This window comes from Coregonus lavaretus (assembly GCF_964263955.1).
Source record: "Coregonus lavaretus genome assembly, chromosome: 37".
Lineage (NCBI taxonomy): Eukaryota > Metazoa > Chordata > Actinopteri > Salmoniformes > Salmonidae > Coregonus > Coregonus lavaretus.
In genome coordinates, this window is record NC_140024.1 from 12,241,763 (window position 1) to 12,264,233 (window position 22,471).

The 22,471-nt window shown below is 47.4% G+C and overlaps 1 pseudogene across 1 annotated transcript in view; it reads left to right on the plus strand.

Annotated features, from left to right (window-relative positions):
* LOC311111347 (potassium/sodium hyperpolarization-activated cyclic nucleotide-gated channel 4-like) overlaps positions 1-19,054 on the plus strand; it is a 69,900-nt pseudogene extending 50,846 nt beyond the window's left edge. The window contains exons 5-9 of the transcript in view: positions 6,157-6,303; positions 6,499-6,739; positions 14,316-14,480; positions 17,034-17,786; positions 18,182-19,054. The product of the transcript in view is annotated as a potassium/sodium hyperpolarization-activated cyclic nucleotide-gated channel 4-like (transcript). The remainder of the gene's footprint in view (positions 1-6,156; positions 6,304-6,498; positions 6,740-14,315; positions 14,481-17,033; positions 17,787-18,181) is intronic.
* Positions 19,055-22,471: the final 3,417 nt, after the last annotated feature.

The following is a 22,471-nucleotide window of genomic DNA, read 5'->3' on the forward strand; positions in this document are numbered from 1 at the left end:
TCAAGCCAAGGACATGCAGTAGCCTACACTCTTAGAAAAAAGGGTTTTTAAACTGTCCCCATAGGAGAACCCTTTTGGGTTCCATGTAGAACTCTCTGTGGAAAGGGTTCTACATAGAAACCAAAAGGGTTCTACCTGGAACCAAAAATGATTATTCAAAGGGTTCTCCTATGGGGTCAGCCGAAGAATCCTTTTAGGTTCTAGATAGCACCTTTTTTTCTAAGAGTATAGCCGTGGACAAGTTGATCGACTTTTTGTGTCTTGCAGTAGGAGCTGTTGTCATTAGCCTGGGCCTGGCTGGTGGTGTTAATCTGAAGGGGGTTAGAGTCCCTTCTCTTCCTCTCCTCAGAGAAACTTCTTACTGCTGAGTTAAGGCTCTTAAATTGATTCCCAAACGTCCCTGAGCCCCCCCTCCCTGGTTATGAGAATAGCCAATTACGAGAGTGAAGCTACCATATCACAGGCATGCCGAGAATATGAGTTACACCACTGAAGAGGACACAGAGAACATACCTCTGTAGAGTCCAGAAACACTCAAATGTCTAGGAGTCACCCCACCATTATCACTTATCCTCCTTCACAGGTTGTCTCACAGTCACAGGCTGCTGGATTAACTTCTGCTGCTGCTGCTGCCATTGACTGCTCTGCTCTCACAGCCATGAATTCAATTACATCTAGACTACCTCCACATGACAATGGCATGAAAGTCCTGAATTGAAATTTCATGGCGCACTTAGAGCTCTCCTTTAACATTTACAGAACTTTCAGATCGACATCAGAAGTGTAGCGAGTGTTATACGGTTCTTTATTTTCTGTTGCCTTGTAGAGAGCTCTGAATGGGGGTGTGAGGGTGCAGATGTTCAAGCTTCAATTAACACTGTGTGTACCTTACTCATATGGAAGGCAAGGATGGAGAGAAAGAGAGAAAGCGAAGAAGGGGAGACAAATAAATGTTTAGAAATTATAATTAAGTGGCTGACATCATCAATTATTTGGTAAGGATTTGCATCCAGGAGGAGAGAGTGAGAAGGGAGGTACATGAGGGGACTGGGGAGAGATAGACAGAGACATACTCTTTAAAAAAAAGGGTTCCAAAAGGGTTCTGCGGCTGTCCCCATGGGAGAACCCTTTGAAGAACCCTTTTTGGTTCCAGGGAGAACTCTTTTGGGTTCCATGTAGAACCCTTTGTGGAAAGGGTTCTACATGGAACCAAAAAGGGTTCTACCTGGAACCAAAAAGGTTCTACCTGGAACCAAAAGGGGTTCTTCAAAGGGTTATCCTATGGGGACAGCCGAAGAACCCTTTTTGGTTCTAGATATCACCTTTTTTTCTAAGAGTGCAGAGAGACAGAGACATAGAGAGAGAGAGCGATAGGAGGAAGAGAACGAAACAGAGAGAGCACAGTATGGCCATATGGAGAGAGAGAGGGTAGAGAGTGGGGAGAGAAAGATGAGAGAGTGAGGGAGGGATTGTGCAGTAAAACAGCATCAAGCGCTCTAAATCCCTTTCTCTCATGGGAACAGAGTGTTGGATTGAATTGACTGACACATCCGGACAGCAGAGGTTTACGGTTAGAAAGTGGATGCCCTGGAGACCTGATTAGCTTCTCAATTCAGGACAATGATTGGATTTATCCAAGTAGCAGAAGAAGAGGAGCAAGGTTCCTTCTGTTAGTGAAGTGATGGCTATGAGGATATAACATCATTTCCTGTCACGCTGGGCGTTATCAGCGACATTACTTCCTCTAGAGAGATATATCCCCTAGTGGCGTGTTCCCTACTCCATGGTGTCTCCTCCGCTGGGCTCCAGCAGCTCTGATTAATAAAGCAGCGAGAAAGAGAGAGAGAGAGAGACTCTTATTAAAAAGTGTTCTTCAGCTGTCCCCATAGGAGAACCCTTTTTGGTTCCAGGTAAAACCCTTTTGGTTTCCATATAGAACCCTTCCCAAAACGGTTCTACCTGGAACCAAACGGTTTATACGTGCCGAAGAACCCTTTTAGATAGCACCTTTTTTTTCTAAGAGTGTATGTGCTAATATTCACAACACAAACAGGGCATTATATTTAAAGACCCTGTTTTTTTCACTTGGCTAATGCCCTTTCATGCTGAGGGGAATCAAATTGTAATGCATTACAAAGCCAAGGATAAATGGATGATTTCCGCAATGACAGTGTTTTATGGGAATACAGGAGGTTAGAGGACAACAAGAAAACCTAAATCGTTGAAACGGAGCAAATGTCTGTGACAAATCTGATGCTTCCCAGTTCCCACAGTGAGATATCAACAGGGCAGAGAAAGACAGACAGACAGACATACAAGTTACAGAGAAAGACAGACAGGTTACAGAGAAAGACAGACAGACAGGTTACACATGTCATCTTCAGTAGAGGATCTCAAACAAGCTTGTTTAGCTCACATTTTGGCTTCACAACCCAATGAGGCTGAAGCTTAGGAGTACCACATGAGTACTTTCTCATTGTGTTGGACAGGATTGGACAGGAGGCCTAGTTCTCTGAAGGAGAGGAAGAATGTGGCTCTTTTTCTAGAATCATTCTGGTTCATCGTCAGATCAGTAAATGTTCCAATTTATGCCAAGGGATTTCATTTGAATTGACTTCCTGATAAGAGATAGATTCAAATGCTTAGCTCATGGCAGGGCTTAGAATTATTCTCTCAGATGCCCCGGGAATGAATATCTTAATGTTTTTTTCTGCCTCTTTCTTCTTTTGTAGTCCTTTCATTTAGTTTTCCAGATTCACGTTCTTCATCGATTTTCATAGCACTCTACATTGTTAATGTTGCCATTTTATATATGAATTATGCAATATCAGAGTATAACCAGGATTAAAGGAATATGATACTCTAGTTCTGACCATGTTGTTTTGAGGTCTTTTATCTTAGGTGCATTTTGTGTCTATATCTTTGTGTTTGCTCTCAAACTCCACCTTTCAATTTCAGCTGCAACCTTTCAGATGGTCTACCCTTGAACTCCTGTGTCTATTGTAGTGTTGTGTGTGTTTGTGTGTGTGTGTGTGTGTGTGTGTACATCCGTATATGTGCATACAGCCGTATATATGCTTGTGTGTGTGTGTATGCCTTGAACGTGATCACGGTATGCAACACGTTAAAAAGCAACCGTGCTTCTGCTCCTCCGCCTGCTGTCATCGGCACGCACAGGCTCACACTCGGGCTCCAGACCGCTCCTTCATTCTGTAGAGGAGAGGAGGGCGAGGAGATGGAGGAGGAGAAATGTGATTCGGAAGGCAGGCTCAAGAGCCTCTGGTTAGATCCAGATGGACAGAGACTTGTCTACATCTGAGGATAAGGTGAAAGACAGAAGTGAAAGCTGAGTGGAGGTCAGAATTATAGACCTTTCTTAGAAAGACGTCAGTCAGAAAGGAGAGTGTTGAAGGAGAGCAAAGAGGGGATTGAAAAGATAGATTTAGAGACAGCGCTAGAAGAGGAGGGGAGAGAGAGAGCGAGAGAGAGAGCGAGAGAGAGAGAGAGAGAGAGAGAGAGAGAGAGAGAGAGACGTGCAGTTGTTGCTCTTCCTTGAAGTGAGAGCGAGCATTATTTCATTAGCTGGCTCCCTCCCCTTTTCTGCCTTGACGTGTGTGTGTGTGTGTGTGTGTGTGTGTGTGTGTGTGCGTCAGCAGTGAGCACGTTGTGCATTGTGCGCTCACGTTGCGTGACCTGCTCCCTCCGACTGGACAGGCCCTGGTTGCCTCCGAAATGGCACCCTATTCCCTATATAGTGCAATACTTTTGACCAGTGCCCAGGGCACCATATAGGGATAGGGTGCCATTTTGGAAGCAGCACTAATGTTTTTCTTCAGGCACTGCTGCGGGCACCTCATCACAGGGGTCTGGTTCTCAGGGAGCCAGTCACTTCCCACTGTCATTAGTGATGTCTCCCTGGAGGTAACAGGTTTCTCTCTCTCCTGGAGAGGGAGGGTGAGAGGTGGGATGGAGGGAGATAGAGGGAGTGTGTGGTAGAGGTCTGTGGCTGGAGGGAACAGGTTTCTCTCCTGGAGAGAGGGGGAAGGAGAGAGGGAGGGTGTGGTTAATATGAGGTCTGTGGCCACAGAAACAAGAGTGCCGTACGGTAGTGTCTATCATTTCTACACAGCCTCTCTCCTCTTCTCTGATTTGTAAGTAATTCCGACGCAGAGCTATCTATTTTTTAGTAGAACATTCTCAGAGGATGAAATGGCTGTCCACTCTGACTGTACATTAATCTGTTGTAACAGTATTATGCATGTATGCAGCATATCAGGGATGATGAAAGTATAACCTAGCCTTAACAGTAGAATAGACAGAGCGACTTTCCATTCAGGCAGGGTTTAGTGTAGTAAAGGTCAGTGATGTTCCTCTACCTGCTGTTGTTTCTTATTTACTGTGTGCTTTGATCTCTCTCCTGGTCCAAGAGAGATCTCATTCTCCTCACACACACGTCCTCACTGTAAAACCAGCCTCCTCTCCTCCTCTGTCAAATCGTGCAATAGTAGATATTAGCTCAGGTGCCACAGGGCTTTTGTTGATACCAATTGTAACACCTTACACAGATACATAGGGACACGCACACTCAGGGAGGGACACACAAATGGACACACACAGACACACAGACACAGACACAGACACACACACAGACACACACACACACACACACACACACACACACACACACACACACACACACACACACTCACACACACACACCATCAGCCAGCGTCTTGTATTGACATTTTTGAAATTCATGTCATTGCTCTGTTGTTCCATTGTTTGAACTGCTCTCTCTCTCCTTCTGTTCTCTCTTCCTCTGTTTGCAGACAGTGGTTTTGGAGGCGTGCTCTGAATGCTCTCTCATCACAGCTCCCTCAGTGGAGTCCTTCATTAAAACTTTTGTGAATCTCATATTAAGAAACGTTCTCTTTCTTTCCCTCTTTCTTATATTCATTGCTCTTTCTTTTCTTTCCATCCACCATCTTTTTCCCCCTGCTCTGTTCATCCACCACAGAAGTCTGCTCTGTTCATCCACCTCAGAAGTCTGCTCTGTTCATCCACCTCAAAAGTCTGCTCTGTTCATCCACCTCAAAAGTCTGCTCTGTTCATCCACCTCAGAAGTCTGCTCTGTTCATCCACCTCAGAAGTCTGATCTGTTCATCCACCTCAAAAGTCTGCTCTGTTCATCCACCTCTGAAGTCTGCTCTGTTCATCCACCTCAGAAGTCTGCTCTGTTCATCCACCTCAGAAGTCTGCTCTGTTCATCCACCTCAGAAGTGTGCTCTGTTCATCCACCTCAGAAGTCGGTGCACTGAGAATCTAAATCAGAATGAAGCCAGTGTCTGTAACTAAATGGAGCTATCACAATCTCTTTCTGTGTGTAGTCTGCAGCTCCATAGTAACTCTGCTAATTACCCAACTGTGATTACTCCTACTACCCCGCCCGCGCCACTTCTCATGCCACACATAAACCTGTGCCGCCTGTATACCCAACCACCCCTCAGACATAGGGGTGTCACTGATTAACAAGATCTCAACTGTCTCTGCTGAGTTGGTCTTGTGACTCTGTGGTGTTTCATGTTCCACATGTGATTGTTGTGTGTGTGTGTGCGTACGTGCGTGAGTAGGAGGTTCCTGTGTGATTTCCCCCTCAACCTTCTACCTTTTCTCATCAATGAATTCTGGTTGCAATCAGATACAGTACAGTACTTAGGGAAATGTGTTCCCAATCAGTGCCTCTCTCTCTATCTCTCTCTCTCTTGTTTGCTCTCTCTCTCTCTCTCTCTCTCTCTCTCTCTCTCTCTCTCTCTCTCTCTCTCTATCTCTCTCTCTCTTTCTCCCCCCTCCTCTTCTGTGCTGCCAGCCAGTGCATAGATTCAGAGTGGAAATATACCGTACTATAAACACCAGTCTGCTATTTTCAGCTTTTCTTTTGTGTGGGGCAAAATGTACAAGCAGTCTTGTGTGCTGTGTGTATATCTGATGTGTTGTGTGTAATGGAGTGCTTGACCTCTAAGCCTTTAGTAACCTGTAGGGTATGACTCAGTCACAGTGCTGTGGGGATGGTGACCTTGGACTGACCTTATTGTGTTTCCTCTCTCTCTCTCTCTCTGTGTGTCTCTCTCTATGTGTCTCTCTCTCCCTGGCCTGCAGTACAAACAGGTGGAGCAGTACATGTCCTTCCACAAGCTGCCGGCTGATATGAGGCAGAGGATCCATGACTATTACGAGCATCGCTACCAGGGCAAGATGTTTGATGAGGAGAGCATCCTGGGAGAACTCAACGAGCCACTCAGAGAGGTGGGAGAGGGCTGGGGGCTGTGTGCGGGTGTGTGTGTATTAAATAGAATACTTATTCATCGCAAAGGGAAATTATTGTGGTGATAATCACTGTTTCGATGTGGGACTAATTATTCTCTGAGCACTTTCTGTCTCTCTGAGGGGCTGTTACTAAAGCATCCATCTTCCTCTGTTTGTGTGTGTTCCTGTTTGCAGGAAATCATCAACTTTAACTGTCGAAAGCTGGTGGCTTCCATGCCGCTGTTCGCCAACGCGGACCCCAACTTTGTGACCTCCATGCTGACCAAGCTGCGCTTCGAGGTGTTCCAGCCCGGAGACTACATCATCAGAGAGGGCACCATCGGCAAGAAGATGTACTTCATCCAGCACGGAGTGGTCAGCGTGCTCACCAAGGGCAACAAGGAAACCAAGCTCTCAGACGGATCCTACTTCGGGGGTAAGAGAAATAGGACAGACTCAGATCCAGACAAAAGGTCACACACACACATTATGCTGCAGAGCTTAAACCTCTTCAGCTTTAATATTCATAATGGTGGCGTGGAAAAACACAGCAGCACAAATTAGCTTCTTAAGAGGTCAGCCTAGGTCTGCTTTCAGACACACTGCAGAACTGCATGAGTGTAAATGTTCTGTTCTTGTCTCTCACGAGCTGGCCCTGACGACAGGGTTGTCTAAAGCACTACTCATTATTCTGTCTGTCATTCTACAGTGTATGGTACCTGCTGATTGTATATGTTTTATGTGAGGCTGTTTACTCTTCCAATGATCAACACAAGCTGTATTTTAATTGTACGAACATGCCAAATGACAAAGAAGAACATAGTTGACATATACAGTAGGGGTTGGAACCAAAATTATTTTCTAATCGTTTCGTTCTGAACAGAACCACTATTTTTTTGTTCAGTTCCAAAAAAGTACAGTTTTTCGTTCCTTTCTGTTCCTTTTTCAACTCGTGAAATCAACCGTTTTTACATTTAGCTCATTCAATTACTTCACCAATCAGTGCGGATAGAGCAGGCAAGCTAGTTCTTTACATGAGTGATGGACAGACAAGTGTAGCCTATAGCGCAAGATGCAACTGAATTTTTGCGGGTGGGGAGAGAGCTAGAGAGGGGTGAGGAGGAGGCTTGAAGCGCTGGGCATCTTGTTATGACATGCATTATCTGAATTAGGTCCACAGAATTATACCTAGGAGGAGTGGCTTCTATGGAGGAACTTTGAATGTCCTTTGAGCTAGCTAGCTAACAAGCTTGTGTGTGCAGAGTGGCACCAGAATTAAAAACATTTTGTAGTTAATAAATCCAACGTGATCACTAGGCCTATAGTATCCTTAACTACTAGCATTGAAAAAGTTAACCCATTCTTCTCTAGCTAAGAAAATGGGTGGCAGGTAGCCTAGCGGTTAAGAGCGTTGAGCTAGTAACCAAAAGGTTGCTTGTTCGCTTCCCCGAGCCGACTAGGTGAAAAATCTGTTAACCCTATTTGCTCCTGTATGTCGCTCTGGATAAGAGTGTCTGCTAAATGACTAAACTGTAAAACTGATTAAAAAAATCTCTCTCCCTATCTTTTGAATCACGCTTGTAACGTCAGTACAGTAGCCTATGCTTCTGAGGGGGGGGCAGGTAGCCTAAACACACACACACTGGCAAAGATTTTCAGCTTGCAGGCAGACACTGGAATAAGTTTCTGAGTGACAGAGTGAGGGATTTACATAGGTGCTTTGTTGCGTTTTTTTATGGGACTAGGAAAAAATTACGTTATTAACCAGTTCCCATGCTTTTAAAATAACGTAACATTATGGATCACTTTCGTTCCTGGTTCCATTTCTGTTCCTTTTCATTATTTCCCGGTTTGCGGTTCTGTTCCCTGAACCGGTTCCAACCCCTGATATACAGTACAGTATATATGACAAAATACTTTAAGGCTAAAATGCTTTCAGGCTTTTCAGTCCTGCATTTCCAAGGTATTACAGAACAAGCATGTGCTAGCTGTTCTTTCCCCCAACAGGGTCAGACAGTTTGTACTCTTCTCATGGTGTCTGGGAGTGTATGACGTGTTTGACTTCACTCTAGCCATAGTCCTCTTACCAAATACCAATTAATTTGGACAGTGACAGTGACAGTGTATCACTGAGAAGACACTGTTTAAGTAATGAGAAACCGCAGTGAAGCATTTAACAGCACATGACCTGCCTGCTGAAGTTTAATTACGCCGCTCCCTTCGCTGGACCGTCTCCGTGCCCTCTCCCTGGGGGGCGCCGCAAATAATAGAAAAATGGGAAGCAATCTATCTCTGCCGGTGTGTGTGTGTGTGTGTGTGTGTGTGTGTGTGTGTGTCTCCCTGGGTGAGGGAGGAGTGAAGCGTCATCTTTCTTTGTTGTTGTTTTCCCTCTATTTAAACATGTATTTGTACTTACACATGAATTGCATGGATCAACCCAAAGCACCACTGCCACTGCAAATGCACAGTTTTTGGAACGGAACTGGTTGCCTCGCATTAAATATTTAAGCCCTGGATCTGCAATTATTTCTCCCAAACACGTTAGATGCGCTGGGCTTTGCAGGTTTTGACTCCATTATCCGGCAGCTATTCCTGGCATCCAGGGCCAGGCTGGCTGCTCCAGGGGGGAGGCAAGGCCAACCAAACCAAGCCCACCATGCAGCCATAGGGAGTTTGTTACCAAACATGAGTTAGTCATTCATGAAATTAATTGATGTAAGAGGAGCACCAGGGATATGGCACCTCTCTCTCTCTCTCTCTCTCTCTCTCTCTCTCTCTCTCTCTCTCTCTCTCTCTCTCTCTCTCTCTCTCTCTCTCTCTCTCTCTCTCTCTCTCTCACTCTCTCTCTCTCTCACTCTCACTCTCACTCTCTTTCTCTCTCTCTCACCAAACAGGAAGTGAGAGAGAGTGAGCATTTCCAAGAAACAGACACCAAGGGGCAGAGGGGGGTGGACACTCTCAGATAGAATGCTCCACCATGTGTGGGTGTGCATTTTCTGTATTGATGACTGCACTGTAAATGAAATGTATGTGTGTAAGCTCATTAACGTCCTGTACAGTACATGCTTGTCATCAGTAACACTATGCATTATTCACATTAATATACACTCAGAAGTCTGCTCCTGTTAACTAACTGTAGGATCAGCTTGCTCTGGAGAGCCTAATATAGGGAATGCGTGTGACATGTTGTGGATGTGAGTGCTGGGCAGAAATACAGCAATCCAGGGTAAGGGGACATATAATGTGACTGCAGTATTCAAGCCAAAGGACACATGGAGCATAGCCAGGCCCACTCACTGGACTCTCCTCTGGGCTCACACACACACACACCACCCTGCCTCTGTGGGGCTGCATTCAGACTCTCCTGTCTGGACAGCATCTAGAAGACCCCCTCCCTCCCCAGATTGGGTGTGTTATTGTGTTAGTATAGGTCATCCTTTGTTGCCTTGTGTAATTACTGTGTGACTGGTTGAACTGCAGCTCTCCTGGAGAGTGCAGCACAGTTAGTAGAATGACCTTACAGTGGCTGGAGATGTCCTTCAGACCCTGGTGCTTATCAAGAGGCAGCTTTGATCGTACCTCTTAGATGGTTCACTTTTCCTTCAAGTGAGCTGTGGCGGGGTTGAGGGAGGGGGGCAGGGGTGGGGTAGGAGGAAAGAATCAACTGGACAGGGACAGAGACAGAGACAGAAACAGGGACAGGGACAGAGTCAGAGACAAGAGATGGAGACAGAGGCAGAGACAGGGACTGAGACAGGAATGGGGACTGTGGCAGAGACAGGGACTGAGACAGGAATGGGGAAATCTCTCGTGTCATCTTGTGCCTGGACTGGGCTCAGGCTAGTCCACTCTGAGCCAGCTGCTCTTAATCTCTAGGCCCTTAAAGTTCAGGCTGGAGAGAAAAGCTTTCTGGTACCCAGGTTTATGCTCTGAGCCCTGTCTCTACCTCTGTCCCCATTCCTGTCTCATTCCCTGTCTCTGCCTCTGTCCCCATTCCTGTCTCAGTCCCTGTCTCGGCCTCTGTCGCCGTCTCTTGTCTCTGACTCTGTCCCTGTTTCTGTCCCTGTCTCTGTCCCTGACCCTGTCCCTGTCTCAGTCTCAGTCTCTGTGGAAAAGCAGACTGTAGAGCTGCCAAATGGCTGCCCTGACTGAGTAAGTCATTGAGGGGGGTTGGCAGTGGAGTCGCAGGTAATCCTCTCGCCCCTTAACCCATTTTAACACAGCCGCACCACTCCTCCTAGAGAAGGTGTAACGGGGAAGGGAAAAGAGTCAGAGACTGAGTGAATCTATTCTGTAAGACTGTATTATAGTCACTGAGCTACACGGTTAACCTTTGAATTAAGCTAGCAGTTCCCCCATGCAGAATCTAACAGATCTAACAGCAGCAGTGTATAACAGTCAATTACTGCTGCTAGCATTGGAGGAAGAAGGAGAGCCGATGAGAAATGACACGACACCAGCTATGGTGGAGGCTAAACCAGACACTCCCCAACCCCTCTCCTCATCATAGGCCAGTGTGTATTTCCCTATGCTAATGCTGGGAGGGAGCGAGCGAGCGAACGTGGTGTGTCATGGGGAATCAGGCTGCCCAGTGCAGATGTTTCAAAGGTTAGAGAGTGTCCTCTCAGAGGGCCCGTGGGCTGCCAGGGGCGATGGAGATGGGAGCTGACAGGAGAGAACCAGAGTCCAGGTGAGGCCCCCCAGACCAGGCCGGAGGACATTGATACCTCACCATGGGAGACCCAGCTCATACACACACATAAACACACACACACACACACAGACAGACACACACACAGAGTCTTCCCAAGACCAACCCCTATCATTTCCCAGTCATTTCCCAAACCCTTCCAACGTGAGCCAGCCAGTCATGTGTGTTGTGTAACCAAGGTCATACTGTACTGTACAACAGCAAATCAAATTACAAGAGTCAGTACAAAAAATGAAGATACAAAACATTTCTAATAAAGTGGTCAATGTAAGTAGTCTGGGTAGCCATTTGATTAACTGTTCAGCAGTCTTATGGCTTGGGGGTAGAAACTGTTCAGGAGCCTTTTGGTCCCAGACATGGCGCTCCGGTACCGCTTGCCGTGTGGTAGCAGAGAGAACAGTCTATGACTTGGGTGGCTGGTGTCTTTGACAATTTTTAGGGCCTTCCACTGACACTGCCTGGATGGCAGGGAGTTCGGCCCCAGTGATGTACTGGGCCGTACGCACTACCCTCTGTAGCACCTTGCGGTCGGATGCCGAGCAGTTGCCATAAGCAGTGATGCAGCCAGTCAAGATGCTCTCAATGGTGCAGCTGTATAACTTTTTGAGGATCTAAGGGCCCATGCCAAATCTTTTCAGCCTCCTTAGGGGGAAGAGGTGTTGTTGTGCCCTCTTCACAACTGTGTTGGTGTGTTTGGACCGTGATAGGTCCTTAGTAATGTGGACACCGAGGAACTTGAAGCTCTCGACCCGCACCACTACAGCCCCATCGATGTAGTCCACAATAAGCTCCTTTGTATTGCCCACATTGAGGGAGAAGTTGTTGTCCTGGCACCACACTGCCAGATCTCTGACCTCCTCCCTATAGGCTGTCTCATCGTCGTCGGTGATCAGGCCTACCACCGTCACGTCGTCGGCAAACTTAATAATGGTGTTGGACTCGTGAACAGCATCGTTCCTGTTTCTCCCATTTCACAAGGTATCCGATTTTAATTGGAGCAATTACATTTTAATGACCACATTGTAATTAAATGTGTTCATGCTGTACTCCAAGCAGTGTAGTAGTCAGTTGTTTTCTGTATGCGTTTCACTCCAATTATGAAATCCATTTTCTTCCTTGAAGTTGCGGTACAAGTGTTCCAACACGATTACCACAAAGAGCAGTAGGAGTAGCTACGACAGATAAGAGAAGAAAACACACCACTACAAAATATACACAGAGCTGGACAAAGTAAGCCTGTTCAGTGATTTCATGCAGGATGTTTGTACTATTGCATCAGACTGTAAAAGTGAGTCATCATAGAGATTAAACCATTCATACATAATTTGACTGTTAATGATGTACTAGCAAGAGAAGTTTGAGGTTGAGCAGGATAGAATAGAGGTCACAGTGTCTTCAGATGCACCATCAAATCAATGTTAGCAAGCAAAATCAATTAGTCAAAAACGAGTATAGCATAGCAGCAATGTTTAAACACAGAAAGAACCTTATTAGCTTATTAGCAATAACATCTATGGATAGGGAATGACACATTTCCTCAAATATGACCAGGCGTCCATGTATAATGTCTATCATCTTTAGTTCTGACATGGGTCCAACTCAGTGTTCCTCTGTCAGGGTCATAGGGTTTGTCCCTCCATTTATCCCTGGTTCTCCATGATTGAGTGTTAATCTCTCATTGTTTAGCATTGAGCTCTAACTGCTACTCATACTGAGTCTTCTACAGTCAGAGTTCAGATACCAGTACTAAGAGTCTGGGCTTCACATCCTCTTCTCTAAAGACAGGCAGATAAGGCCAGAAGAAAGGCTCTGTGCAGCTCAGTGTCTCATCTCAGCAGTGCTGGCTTCAGCCAGAAAGAGGTAAAAGGATTTAACAGCTCCTCTTCAGAGGGGATTACTGGGAGCAGAGCAGGCCTGCAGAAAACGGACCCCCAACGCAGGCAGAGCCAGGGCTGACCTGGGAGCACGCACACACACACAAACACACAAATGGGGTTACCAAGCAGCGCAGACACACACAACTTCCTCACACACACACGCACACACAGAGGATGAGCTGCACATGTTGTTTTTCATTAGGGCAGACATGGTCAGGGACAAGGAGGCTTTGGCTGGCTGGGTATCTGGCTGTACTAGAGAGAAGGCAGAAGCCCTCATCCTCTCCTCTAACCCACCATGCACTGTACAATACACCGAGAGGCAGTGTGAGAGGGGAAAGGAGAGAGCGAGAGCGAGAGAGAAAAACAGATTAGTGAGAAGTGAGTTTCAAAGTGATATGATGGAAGAGGGATTCCTAGTAAATGTTACGTAGGGAGTAGGAGAAAGGCAGTTAATTTTGTAGCAAGTGAGAGAATTGAAAGAGAGAGTGGAGTTGGAAAATGGCTTTTTCTGAGAAAGACTAAGTGTTATAGTGGGATTGAGAGGGAGAGTTGGAGTGTAGATGAAAGTGAGAGTTGGAGAGTGGCCCACAAGTGGGATGGGTGTGATTGTGACATAAAAGCACATGGCACGCATACTGTAAATTGACACAAACACACAAACAAACAACACACACACACCCGCGGCATGCATAAGGCATAGGGGTGCTGTTGGTGCCAGAGCTCCACAGCACTGCTGCCTGTTAAATGGAACATTATTCTCCTGATCTGGCATGACAGAGGAGGTCTAGCAGACCTCTAAGCTTTCAGAATGGCATTAAGTGCTTCAGCTGTGGATTACAGAAAATTCTAATGTTTAATGCTAAAAAGGAAAAAACATACAGTTCAGCGCAGGGGTAGGCAACCCTGGTCCTGGAGGGCCACAGGCACTTCATGTTTTTGACCTGGAAGACCAGGTGTGTTGAATTTAGGCAATCATTGAACTGACCAATTAGCTCAGTTGGTCAGGTGTGGTGCCTAGTTGGAACAAAATCCTGCAGTACCTGCAGCACTCCAGGAACACAATTGCCTAACCCTGGTTCAGCGGTTCACTTTTTTGTTAGAAAGTTCCCCATTTTCGCCATCATAAACGGTAAGTGGTACAATAGTGATATTTATCTATTTTTCACAGCAGCGTGCGTAATCCCTTCAGGTCAAGTTCACACATGAGAGAATTCAGTCGGGGTGATACATGTCATAGGCAACATTAAGTCTTAATATTTCTGTCAGCCTTCACAAAGATTTCCCTGATGTTTGCTAAGAAGTGGAGCAACGTTGGCATAACATCAGCCCTACTTGACAACAGTGTCTCTACCTTGACCGTAGTGAACATGTCATCATGACGTCATAGTGTTGACGTTCCTCTCTTTCTGTGTCCTGTGCAGAGATCTGTCTGTTGACACGGGGCAGAAGAACAGCCAGCGTCAAAGCAGACACCTACTGCCGTCTGTACTCTCTGTCTGTGGACAACTTCAACGAGGTCCTGGAGGAGTACCCCATGATGAGACGGGCCTTCGAGACCGTGGCTCTGGACCGGCTGGACCGCATAGGTAAGAGACTACATCATAGTAGAACATGACTATCAACTCCATCTGTATTATTGTAATTGAGTTGATCGTTACAGCCAATCATCTGCCTCTCCAATGTCAAGTATTGTGAAGTATGAATGTATTCAAAGACGTGTTACAGTCCCCAGGCAGCACTCTGTACTAGATTGCCACCGGTTAAAATCCCAGATGGAACAAATGAAACATGATGTTGTAGTAAATGGATATGGATTGGCTGAGTAAATTACAAAGTGGAGTCAGCTGCCAGTCACTGTACAGTACATGGAGGTGTCGGTCTGGGAATCAAACACAGATGTGCCAAAACTGAGGAATCCTCTGGAGGGGAGCTGTTTCCAGCTAAGTGAGCAGCCAGCGAAGAGGAGAGGAGGCCATGCAGTCAGTGTTTGTGTATGTTAGTGACCTGCTCAGGGCCACTTGAGCCAGTAGGCCAAGTAAACAGATGTGTCATATTAGCTCAGATGTCTCCATCCCTCCCACGCTGGCCCCCACACATCTGGTACCGTGGGCCCTGGCTACCAGGGAGGAGGAACGGATGGGCACCACAGAGAGAGGAGAGGAGACAACTCTTTCTATTCTACAGTATATTGTTTTATCATTTTATGTGATAATCTCAGCAGGAAGGGACAGTGATATAAGTTTAAAAAAGAGAGGAAAATCCCATGCTGGTGGTGAAGAACTCTCTATATCTAGCTCACCCAGTTGACCTAGTGAAAAGTAGTGTATTTAGTTTGGTTAGTTAGATACAAATTATATAACAGACAGTGACAAAAAGTATGTCCTCTACCTACAGTAGGAGAATGGATCAATTCACATCTGTTGAATTGGCCCTGAAGAACAGGTGAGGTGTTTGTAATGCAGTAGTTATGGTTAAGTTATGGTTATATTAATTCCAGCACTACTTCAGTGACGTGTACAGTGTGTGTACTGATATGACGCTTCATTCAGTTCTTAACCTCAGCCAGCCAGCCCAGACAAATAAAAGATTCACATTGAACGTCAGCATGCCTCTATCATAACTAAACTATCTCTTCATGCTTCATTATGGCCCAGGGTATGTCCGTAATGAAATGTTGAAAAATGTCTGCAGGCAGGGGGGCTCTTTCTTTGTTGAAAATGGCTGCTTTGAAGCGATGAGGTCCACTGAGGGAAAGCCTCCTCCTCCTCCTGCCTCTGATATCAACCTCTCCTGGGCCTGATGCCTGATGCCTTTGTGTCTGCATGTTGTAAATAGATGGTGTTCACCTTTCCCCAGCCCTCCTGCATAATGAAGTCATTCACACAGCGATGCCCTACTAATTAATTACTGTCTAAATGGACCCTGTGCAATCGGATCAGAGCTAGGCCTGCTACGGGTCAGGGCAGACCGAGAGACAGCCCCCAGCACTGCTCCCCCCTAATCGCCAGCCTCTCATATCTGAAATGGAGAGAGATTGATCTGGGCCTAATTGCATTGACAGTAGCGAGCTGATACTAGCGTGCGGGTACTGTACATTTTCAATCCCACCACCTAGCACCAGCCTTTCAGGATTAGTGCTCTAGAACAAACGGCCATGTAATATAATTTAAATTTAAATTTAATATGCCATTTAGCAGACGCTTTTATACAAAGCGACTTAAATTATCCCTGTTACTTCTGGCACATCCACCCAAGAGGGATGAATGGGCCATAGGGCCAGAGTTGAGTTCACCTTTTCCAGAAGAAAGGCTATTTGTTACTTAGCCTGTCATAGTGAGCCATCTCAGGCCATCCCCATCCTGTCTCTGTAATCTGGTGAGTGGCTGACCCCTGACCCCTCCGCCACTCCCCATAGAGCTCTGGCCATCCAATGACAGCAGAGGAGCACTGCCTTACACTGTGAAATCACTGACATTAGTGTGAACACTGACCAGTCGCTCTGCTCAGCTCACACATTCTTTCCATATCAGTCAGCCATGTCCCCGTTCGGAGCCATGTTTGATCTGCGTTCACTTTGCCTCTTATCTACAGCTCCACAGTAAGAGCTAGTCAAACAACCACACACACACACACACTATCATCACAGAGGAAGCTATCATGCTTCCTCTGTGTTATTCCCCTTGGTAGGCTACGTTCCCTCCCTCCCTCCCACTCTCTCTCTCTCCTCCAAATTTCAGCCAAGGTTTCTCTGTCCTTGTGCTCGGTGCTGTTAGGGAGCAGTGCTTCAGAATTAAGCGACCGTGTGAAATAGGAATCAAAGAGGAGTCTGGGAGTAGGCTGATCACAGCCATTCTGACGCCCTTTAATAGTCAATGTGCAGCCTAGGGGCTAAAACACAGTAACACTCAGTGGCCTTTGTTGGCAAATGTGTTGCTTGTTCACAGGATCAGGGGTGATTATGAAGTAGCTGGATATTGTGCAGTAGGGCCAGGCCAGGCCAGGCAGTGTGTAGCTAACTGTATAGTGAAAAAGGAATCTCTGCACAAGTAATAAATCAGATGCAATTCCAGAGTATTTAACTAACTAACTGGACGATCCAGGCTGATTGTACTGTTTCTGTCTGTCTGTCTGTCTCACAGGGAAGAAGAACTCCATCCTGCAGCACAAGGTGCAGCACGACCTGAAATCCGGCGTTCTCAACTACCAGGAGAACGAGATCATCCAGCAGATCGTGCAACATGACAGAGACATGGCCACCTGCGCCCACCTCCTCCAGAACATTCCTCCGCCTCAGCCCCCCTCTCCGGGGCACACCCCCGTCATCTGGGCTCCTCTCATCCAGGCACCCCTGCAGGCTGCTGCCGCCACCACCTCTGTGGCCATCGCCTTGACACACCACCCCCACCTCCCCCATCTCCCCGCTGCGCTCTTCCGCCCGCCGGTCACGGTCCTGGGGTCCAGGAACCTCCAGGACCCTCCCCCCGGCCGGCTGAAGAAGTTCCACACGGTGGCGCCCACCTCCTCCATGGGGCCTGGTTCCGCCGGGCCTGACTCCCCCTCCAGCACCCCGTCTAAACTGCACTGCTCTGGGATGGACACAGCCCTGCTGGCCTCCTTCCGGGCCCACCACACAACTCAGGGGTCAGGGGCAGCCAGCTCCAGTCAGCAGGCGTCCAGCAGCAGTGGAACCCAGCCTGGGCCTAGCGGGGCCTCCGCCTTCCCCTTTGGGCCTTTCTCCTCCTCTGGTGGCTCTCCCTCCCACAGCACGGCACAGAGCACGGCCCAGCTCCACTCACAGCCCCAGACGCAGCAGCCATTCCGCTGCACCACCCCGCCTCTCGCTGCCCTCTTCCAGCAGGGAGCCATGGGGGCAGGGATGGGTGGAGCAACAGGTGGAGCTACTGGGGGGGCTACAGGTTGGTCTTCAGGAGGTGCTACCGGAGGTGAAATAGGAGGAGCAATAGGAGGGGCTGCTGAGGGGGCCATGGGTGGGACAATAAGAAGGGCCACTGGTTGGGGTAGACGTGGGTCCATAGAAGGGTATAATACTGGAGGGCATATAGGAGGAGCCACTGGAGGATACTCAGGAGAACCTAGTGGTGGGCACATTAGAGGAACTAGTGGAGGCCATATAGGAGCTACTGGTGGATCAATGGGAGGGGCAACTGGAGGGCATATGGGAGGGGCTACAGGTGGAATGACAATTGGAGTTCTGGGTACCTCTAGTTCTGGTTGTAATATCAGCCCCCAGTCCACTGGTTCATCCGGCCACATTCAGCCCTGTCAGCTGCTCCACAGCCAGCTGCCCCCCAAGCCTCCTCAGGTGGGCTCCCTGCAGCAGTTTGCAGGCGGGGGCAGGACTCCAGGTGGGTTCTACCAAACCCCCCCTCCAGGCTCCCCATCCTCCACCTCCACCCAGCAGGCCCCAGAGTGCTCCCCGTCTTCCCTGGCCCAGTTCAGCCTGGCAGGCTTAAAGTCTGGACTTCAGTCTGGCCTCCAGTCTGGCCTGGTCCCTCAGCTGTCCCTGGAGAGGTCTGCCCTGGCCTCGTTGGCCCAGTACGGCTCAGCTAACGGCTCGCCCTGCTACACCCCCCTGGGGCCCAGCCCCACGGTCCAAAGCCCAGTCACAGGAAGGACTTTCCACTACAGCAACTCCTCCAGTGCCACGGGGTCCCACAGCTCTCTGCTCATGCCCCAGACCTCCCTCCCCAGCCAACTCCCCAGCCAGCAGCACGCAGCCGGTAGTGAGTCTCTGCTGGGGCTGGGCAGCTTCTCTGAGGATATGAAACTATTATCCAGTTCTAACCCCTCCCTGCCCCAGGAGGTGGCCCAGGCCATGGGATACTCTTCACTCCCGCGTTCCTCACCCTCTCGCACCTCGCCCCCACGCTCCTCACCCCCACACTCCTCACCCCCACGCTCCTCCATGGAGGCAGGATACTGCCTCTCCTCGCCCTACTCCTCCCCCATCCTAGTGCCCAAACCCTGTAGCTCGGTGCCAGGGCACATGCCTCCTCCTGTCCCTGCCCAGATGTCTCCAGGACACCTGCAGCACCAGACTCAGTCCCCCGTGGCCTCCCCGGCCCTGCCGCCACGGAAAGGCTCGGCAGCCCACTCTGAACTAGAACCTGTCCGCTCCAAACTAACCTCCAATTTGTGAGGTTTGATCACACCCTCCTGTGCACCATCCCTGGACTAGTACACAAACGATCTTCCTGTATGATGTCATTCTCTTTTAGGCTTCACTGTGTTTTAATCTTTATCATTTCCAAGATCTTAATATTACTGTGATTTAAAAGATGACGCTTAACCAGGTAACTTAGAGCTCCCTAGACTACTACTCTTTATTTGTTTTTGTTTTGTCCCCTTCCTTTCTTTATTCCTACGTATATGCATAGAAATATATTTAAAATATATGTTAATCAAGGGACAGGAGGGTGTGAACAAAAAATCATATCCATTTAAGCGATGGTAACTTATTTATTTCTAACTATGCCAAATTCATATGATGGGGTTTGGTTTGATGGTTAAATGGACAACACAATAGTACTTTTTTGCAGGAACCTATGCACTAATACCTGCATGTATAGATTATTTTTTGTGTTTTAAAAGAACAGAATCAAACTTTTTAGCAGAAAATACATGCTTCAATAAGAGCAGACTGACTTATTTTGTCATCCCGTACAGGATCACATATTGTTGATCTATTATCGATTAGATTACTTATTTATCCACTGTATAGACTTTACGAAACCTTCCGAGGTGGAGAAGAGATTTTAGGAGACCAAAAAGACTTTCCTCTGGAGTGATCAATTTGCCTCCTCTTTGGCCTGTGTGTCATTGTTGTATTGTGGTAATATTGGGGGGTGTTGAGTGGGCTACAGGCCCTCCATCCCAGTAGTAAGACAGACATCAAGTATGATGTGTTAGTGATAGGCTTCCTGCTGTCCTCAACCCTGTCCTAACAAATTCACTTTGTCTTCCAAGCTCATCATGCCGCAAATGTTTTGGATGGACAAGGACAAGTTGAGCCCTGCAATCTGTGTGCTATTGGACAGAGTGTGTGCATTTATGTGAGTGTGATAGTTACTGAGTGTGAGTGTGTGAGTGTGTTTAAAAGAGAGAGAGAAAGAGAGAGAGAGTAGTCTGATGCAAGGCAATATCTTGCTGGACTAACCAAGAGGGGTTTTGCCTTTTCACAAAACTAGGACTACCATCCCAGCTTGTGTGTAGACTTGTGTACCTCCAGGACCCTTCAATCTCTCAATGCTAGAAAAGACTATACTCACTAGTGCTCCCAGAGCTGTCAATCACACATACTTCACAGTCAGATAATGTAGCAAACACACAGGAATTAGACAAGTTGCACATAAGCAATTACGTGTATTATTGTAATGATGTCAGATACCTGTTGAAGTGCTGCTTGATAGAAAATATCTTATCACTCCACATTACTACCCACAGCTGCTATAAGGTCAACATAGACATTCTCCCACATTGAATGCCAGTGTTGAGTTGAACATGTTGAATGTATGCACATTTCATTTAATAAATATGGGTAATGCAGTTTTACATCAAGGAGGTACAGACAGAAAGACGGGTCATGACAGAATAGAAATGGTAGTTGTGGACAATTTCATAGGACTGTATGTTGAGCTTAATCCCAGCGGACAAGAATGGTTGAAATTACGTCATTCCAGCCAGATAACATGACGTAATTTCAACCGAATAGCATGACGTCATTCCAACCAGATAACATGACTTCATTTCAACCAGATAACATTACATAATTTCAACCAACCAGCTTTGCCTGGCTGTATGTTCTGTATAAATAGGTAGCAGTAATCACCTCTGCCTCTCTCCACAGCCCATCCCTCTCCCGCTCTCCTGCCCATCATAAGGAGCAGCATGTTACCCTGGGTTCAGACAGCTGGGTCCATCTCTATCTCAGTCAAACCACTCAGCCACAGCACTCTTTTTTAACAACACAGCCCCTGACCTCTGACCCCTGTAGGCCAGCCTGGGCTAGTTGACAGAAGTGCACAGTGACCACACTCTAGTCCCGCATAACTACCTCCCTCAGCAGGCCTGTAACAAGGGCTAACCACACACACACACAGGAACGCACGCACATGCACACGGACATGCACACACTCATGCACATGCATACACACATACAAGCCATGGCAATCTCCCAGTGCAAATTGCAGTGCTGAATTGAATTAATTTGAACTGGACACAGTAAGATTTCTATTGATAAAAGGGCTTTTAAAATTAGTTTTTTCTCCTATTGGAGTGCTTGCAGATCTAAAGTATCGGTTTTAAAACGGCTCTCTTTCTCTACTTCCCTCTGTTTGTTGTTGTTGTTGTTGTTTTACACCTGGTCTTTGTCTGCAGCGAGGCGCTATCTATCTAGAAAGCTCTGAAATATTTATTCACTATCGGTGTCTGTCATGTGGCACCTGCCTCCCTGACAGGCCGGCTGACGGTGGGAAACCCACAGACATCACCTATGACAGACAGACAGGGAGGGAGGGAGAGGCATTTATTCTCTCAGATTGAACACTCAGCAGCATGACTGGCAGTACACGGGGAGGGAACAGGGAAGTGATCAGCTCCAGTGGAGGAATATTGATGTCTGTAGTGTGTACAGTGCAATCGTTAAAGCCTGTGACTGCTGGAGCTAATAGACTGCCGTGGCTGTTTCACATCTGAACAAAAAACAACTAGAACCTCAACCGGTTTGTTTATTTTCCACAATATGACCTTATTAAGTCTAAGAGTTGGGAAATGTGACTACTTTGGATCGGGGTTGAGGGAGCTAGTGGTTGAGACAGAGGAGTAAATGTGAGGAGACACTGATATATTGAAGGAATGATGTGGTTGGACAGATGGTCAGGGCGCTGACAGGTAGACAGGCACCCCATGGGGTCCTCAAGCTGACGAGCTGCTTGTTTTCTGGGGGACGTTGAAGGCATGTCACCCCTGCCTGATGATTGTTCCTGAGCGCTAGTGGAGGTTCGTGGGAGGGAGGAGGATATTGATTTGTGGGGATTTGAGGCAGCTTTTGGGTGTTGCTGAGGTAACGATGTGTGTGCCTGTGCGTTTGTACATGTCTGTGGGAGAGATCTTAGCCCAGCGTGCTCAACCCAGTGCCAGGGTCGATGTCTGGGAGTGGTCGGTGTCTGAAGATGGATGGGCAGGGGAGGCACAGGTCATGGCTTAAAGAGAGATAGACACAAGACAATGATTGATTAGCTGGGTCTGGACCTGACCTGGAAGATCTGGGCCATTATCACAGATAAGGAGGTGCATATAGTGTATCAATCATTCCAGTCTGCCGCTGTCATTCAGGGAGCTGTCAGTGTCACGTCTGAATGTACATGACTCTGTCTCTCACCTAGGCCACACCTCCCTGACAGTGAACTGTCTGGTCTTCCTTTGATGCTATTTATTCTTAAAGTGGATTGTGTTGTCTTTGGCCGTGTCTACACTTGACACTAACATGCAACTTCTGCTATCAGAATATGAAGATCGCATTGAAAAGACTGGTCTAGATGCACAAAAGTCCCATTGT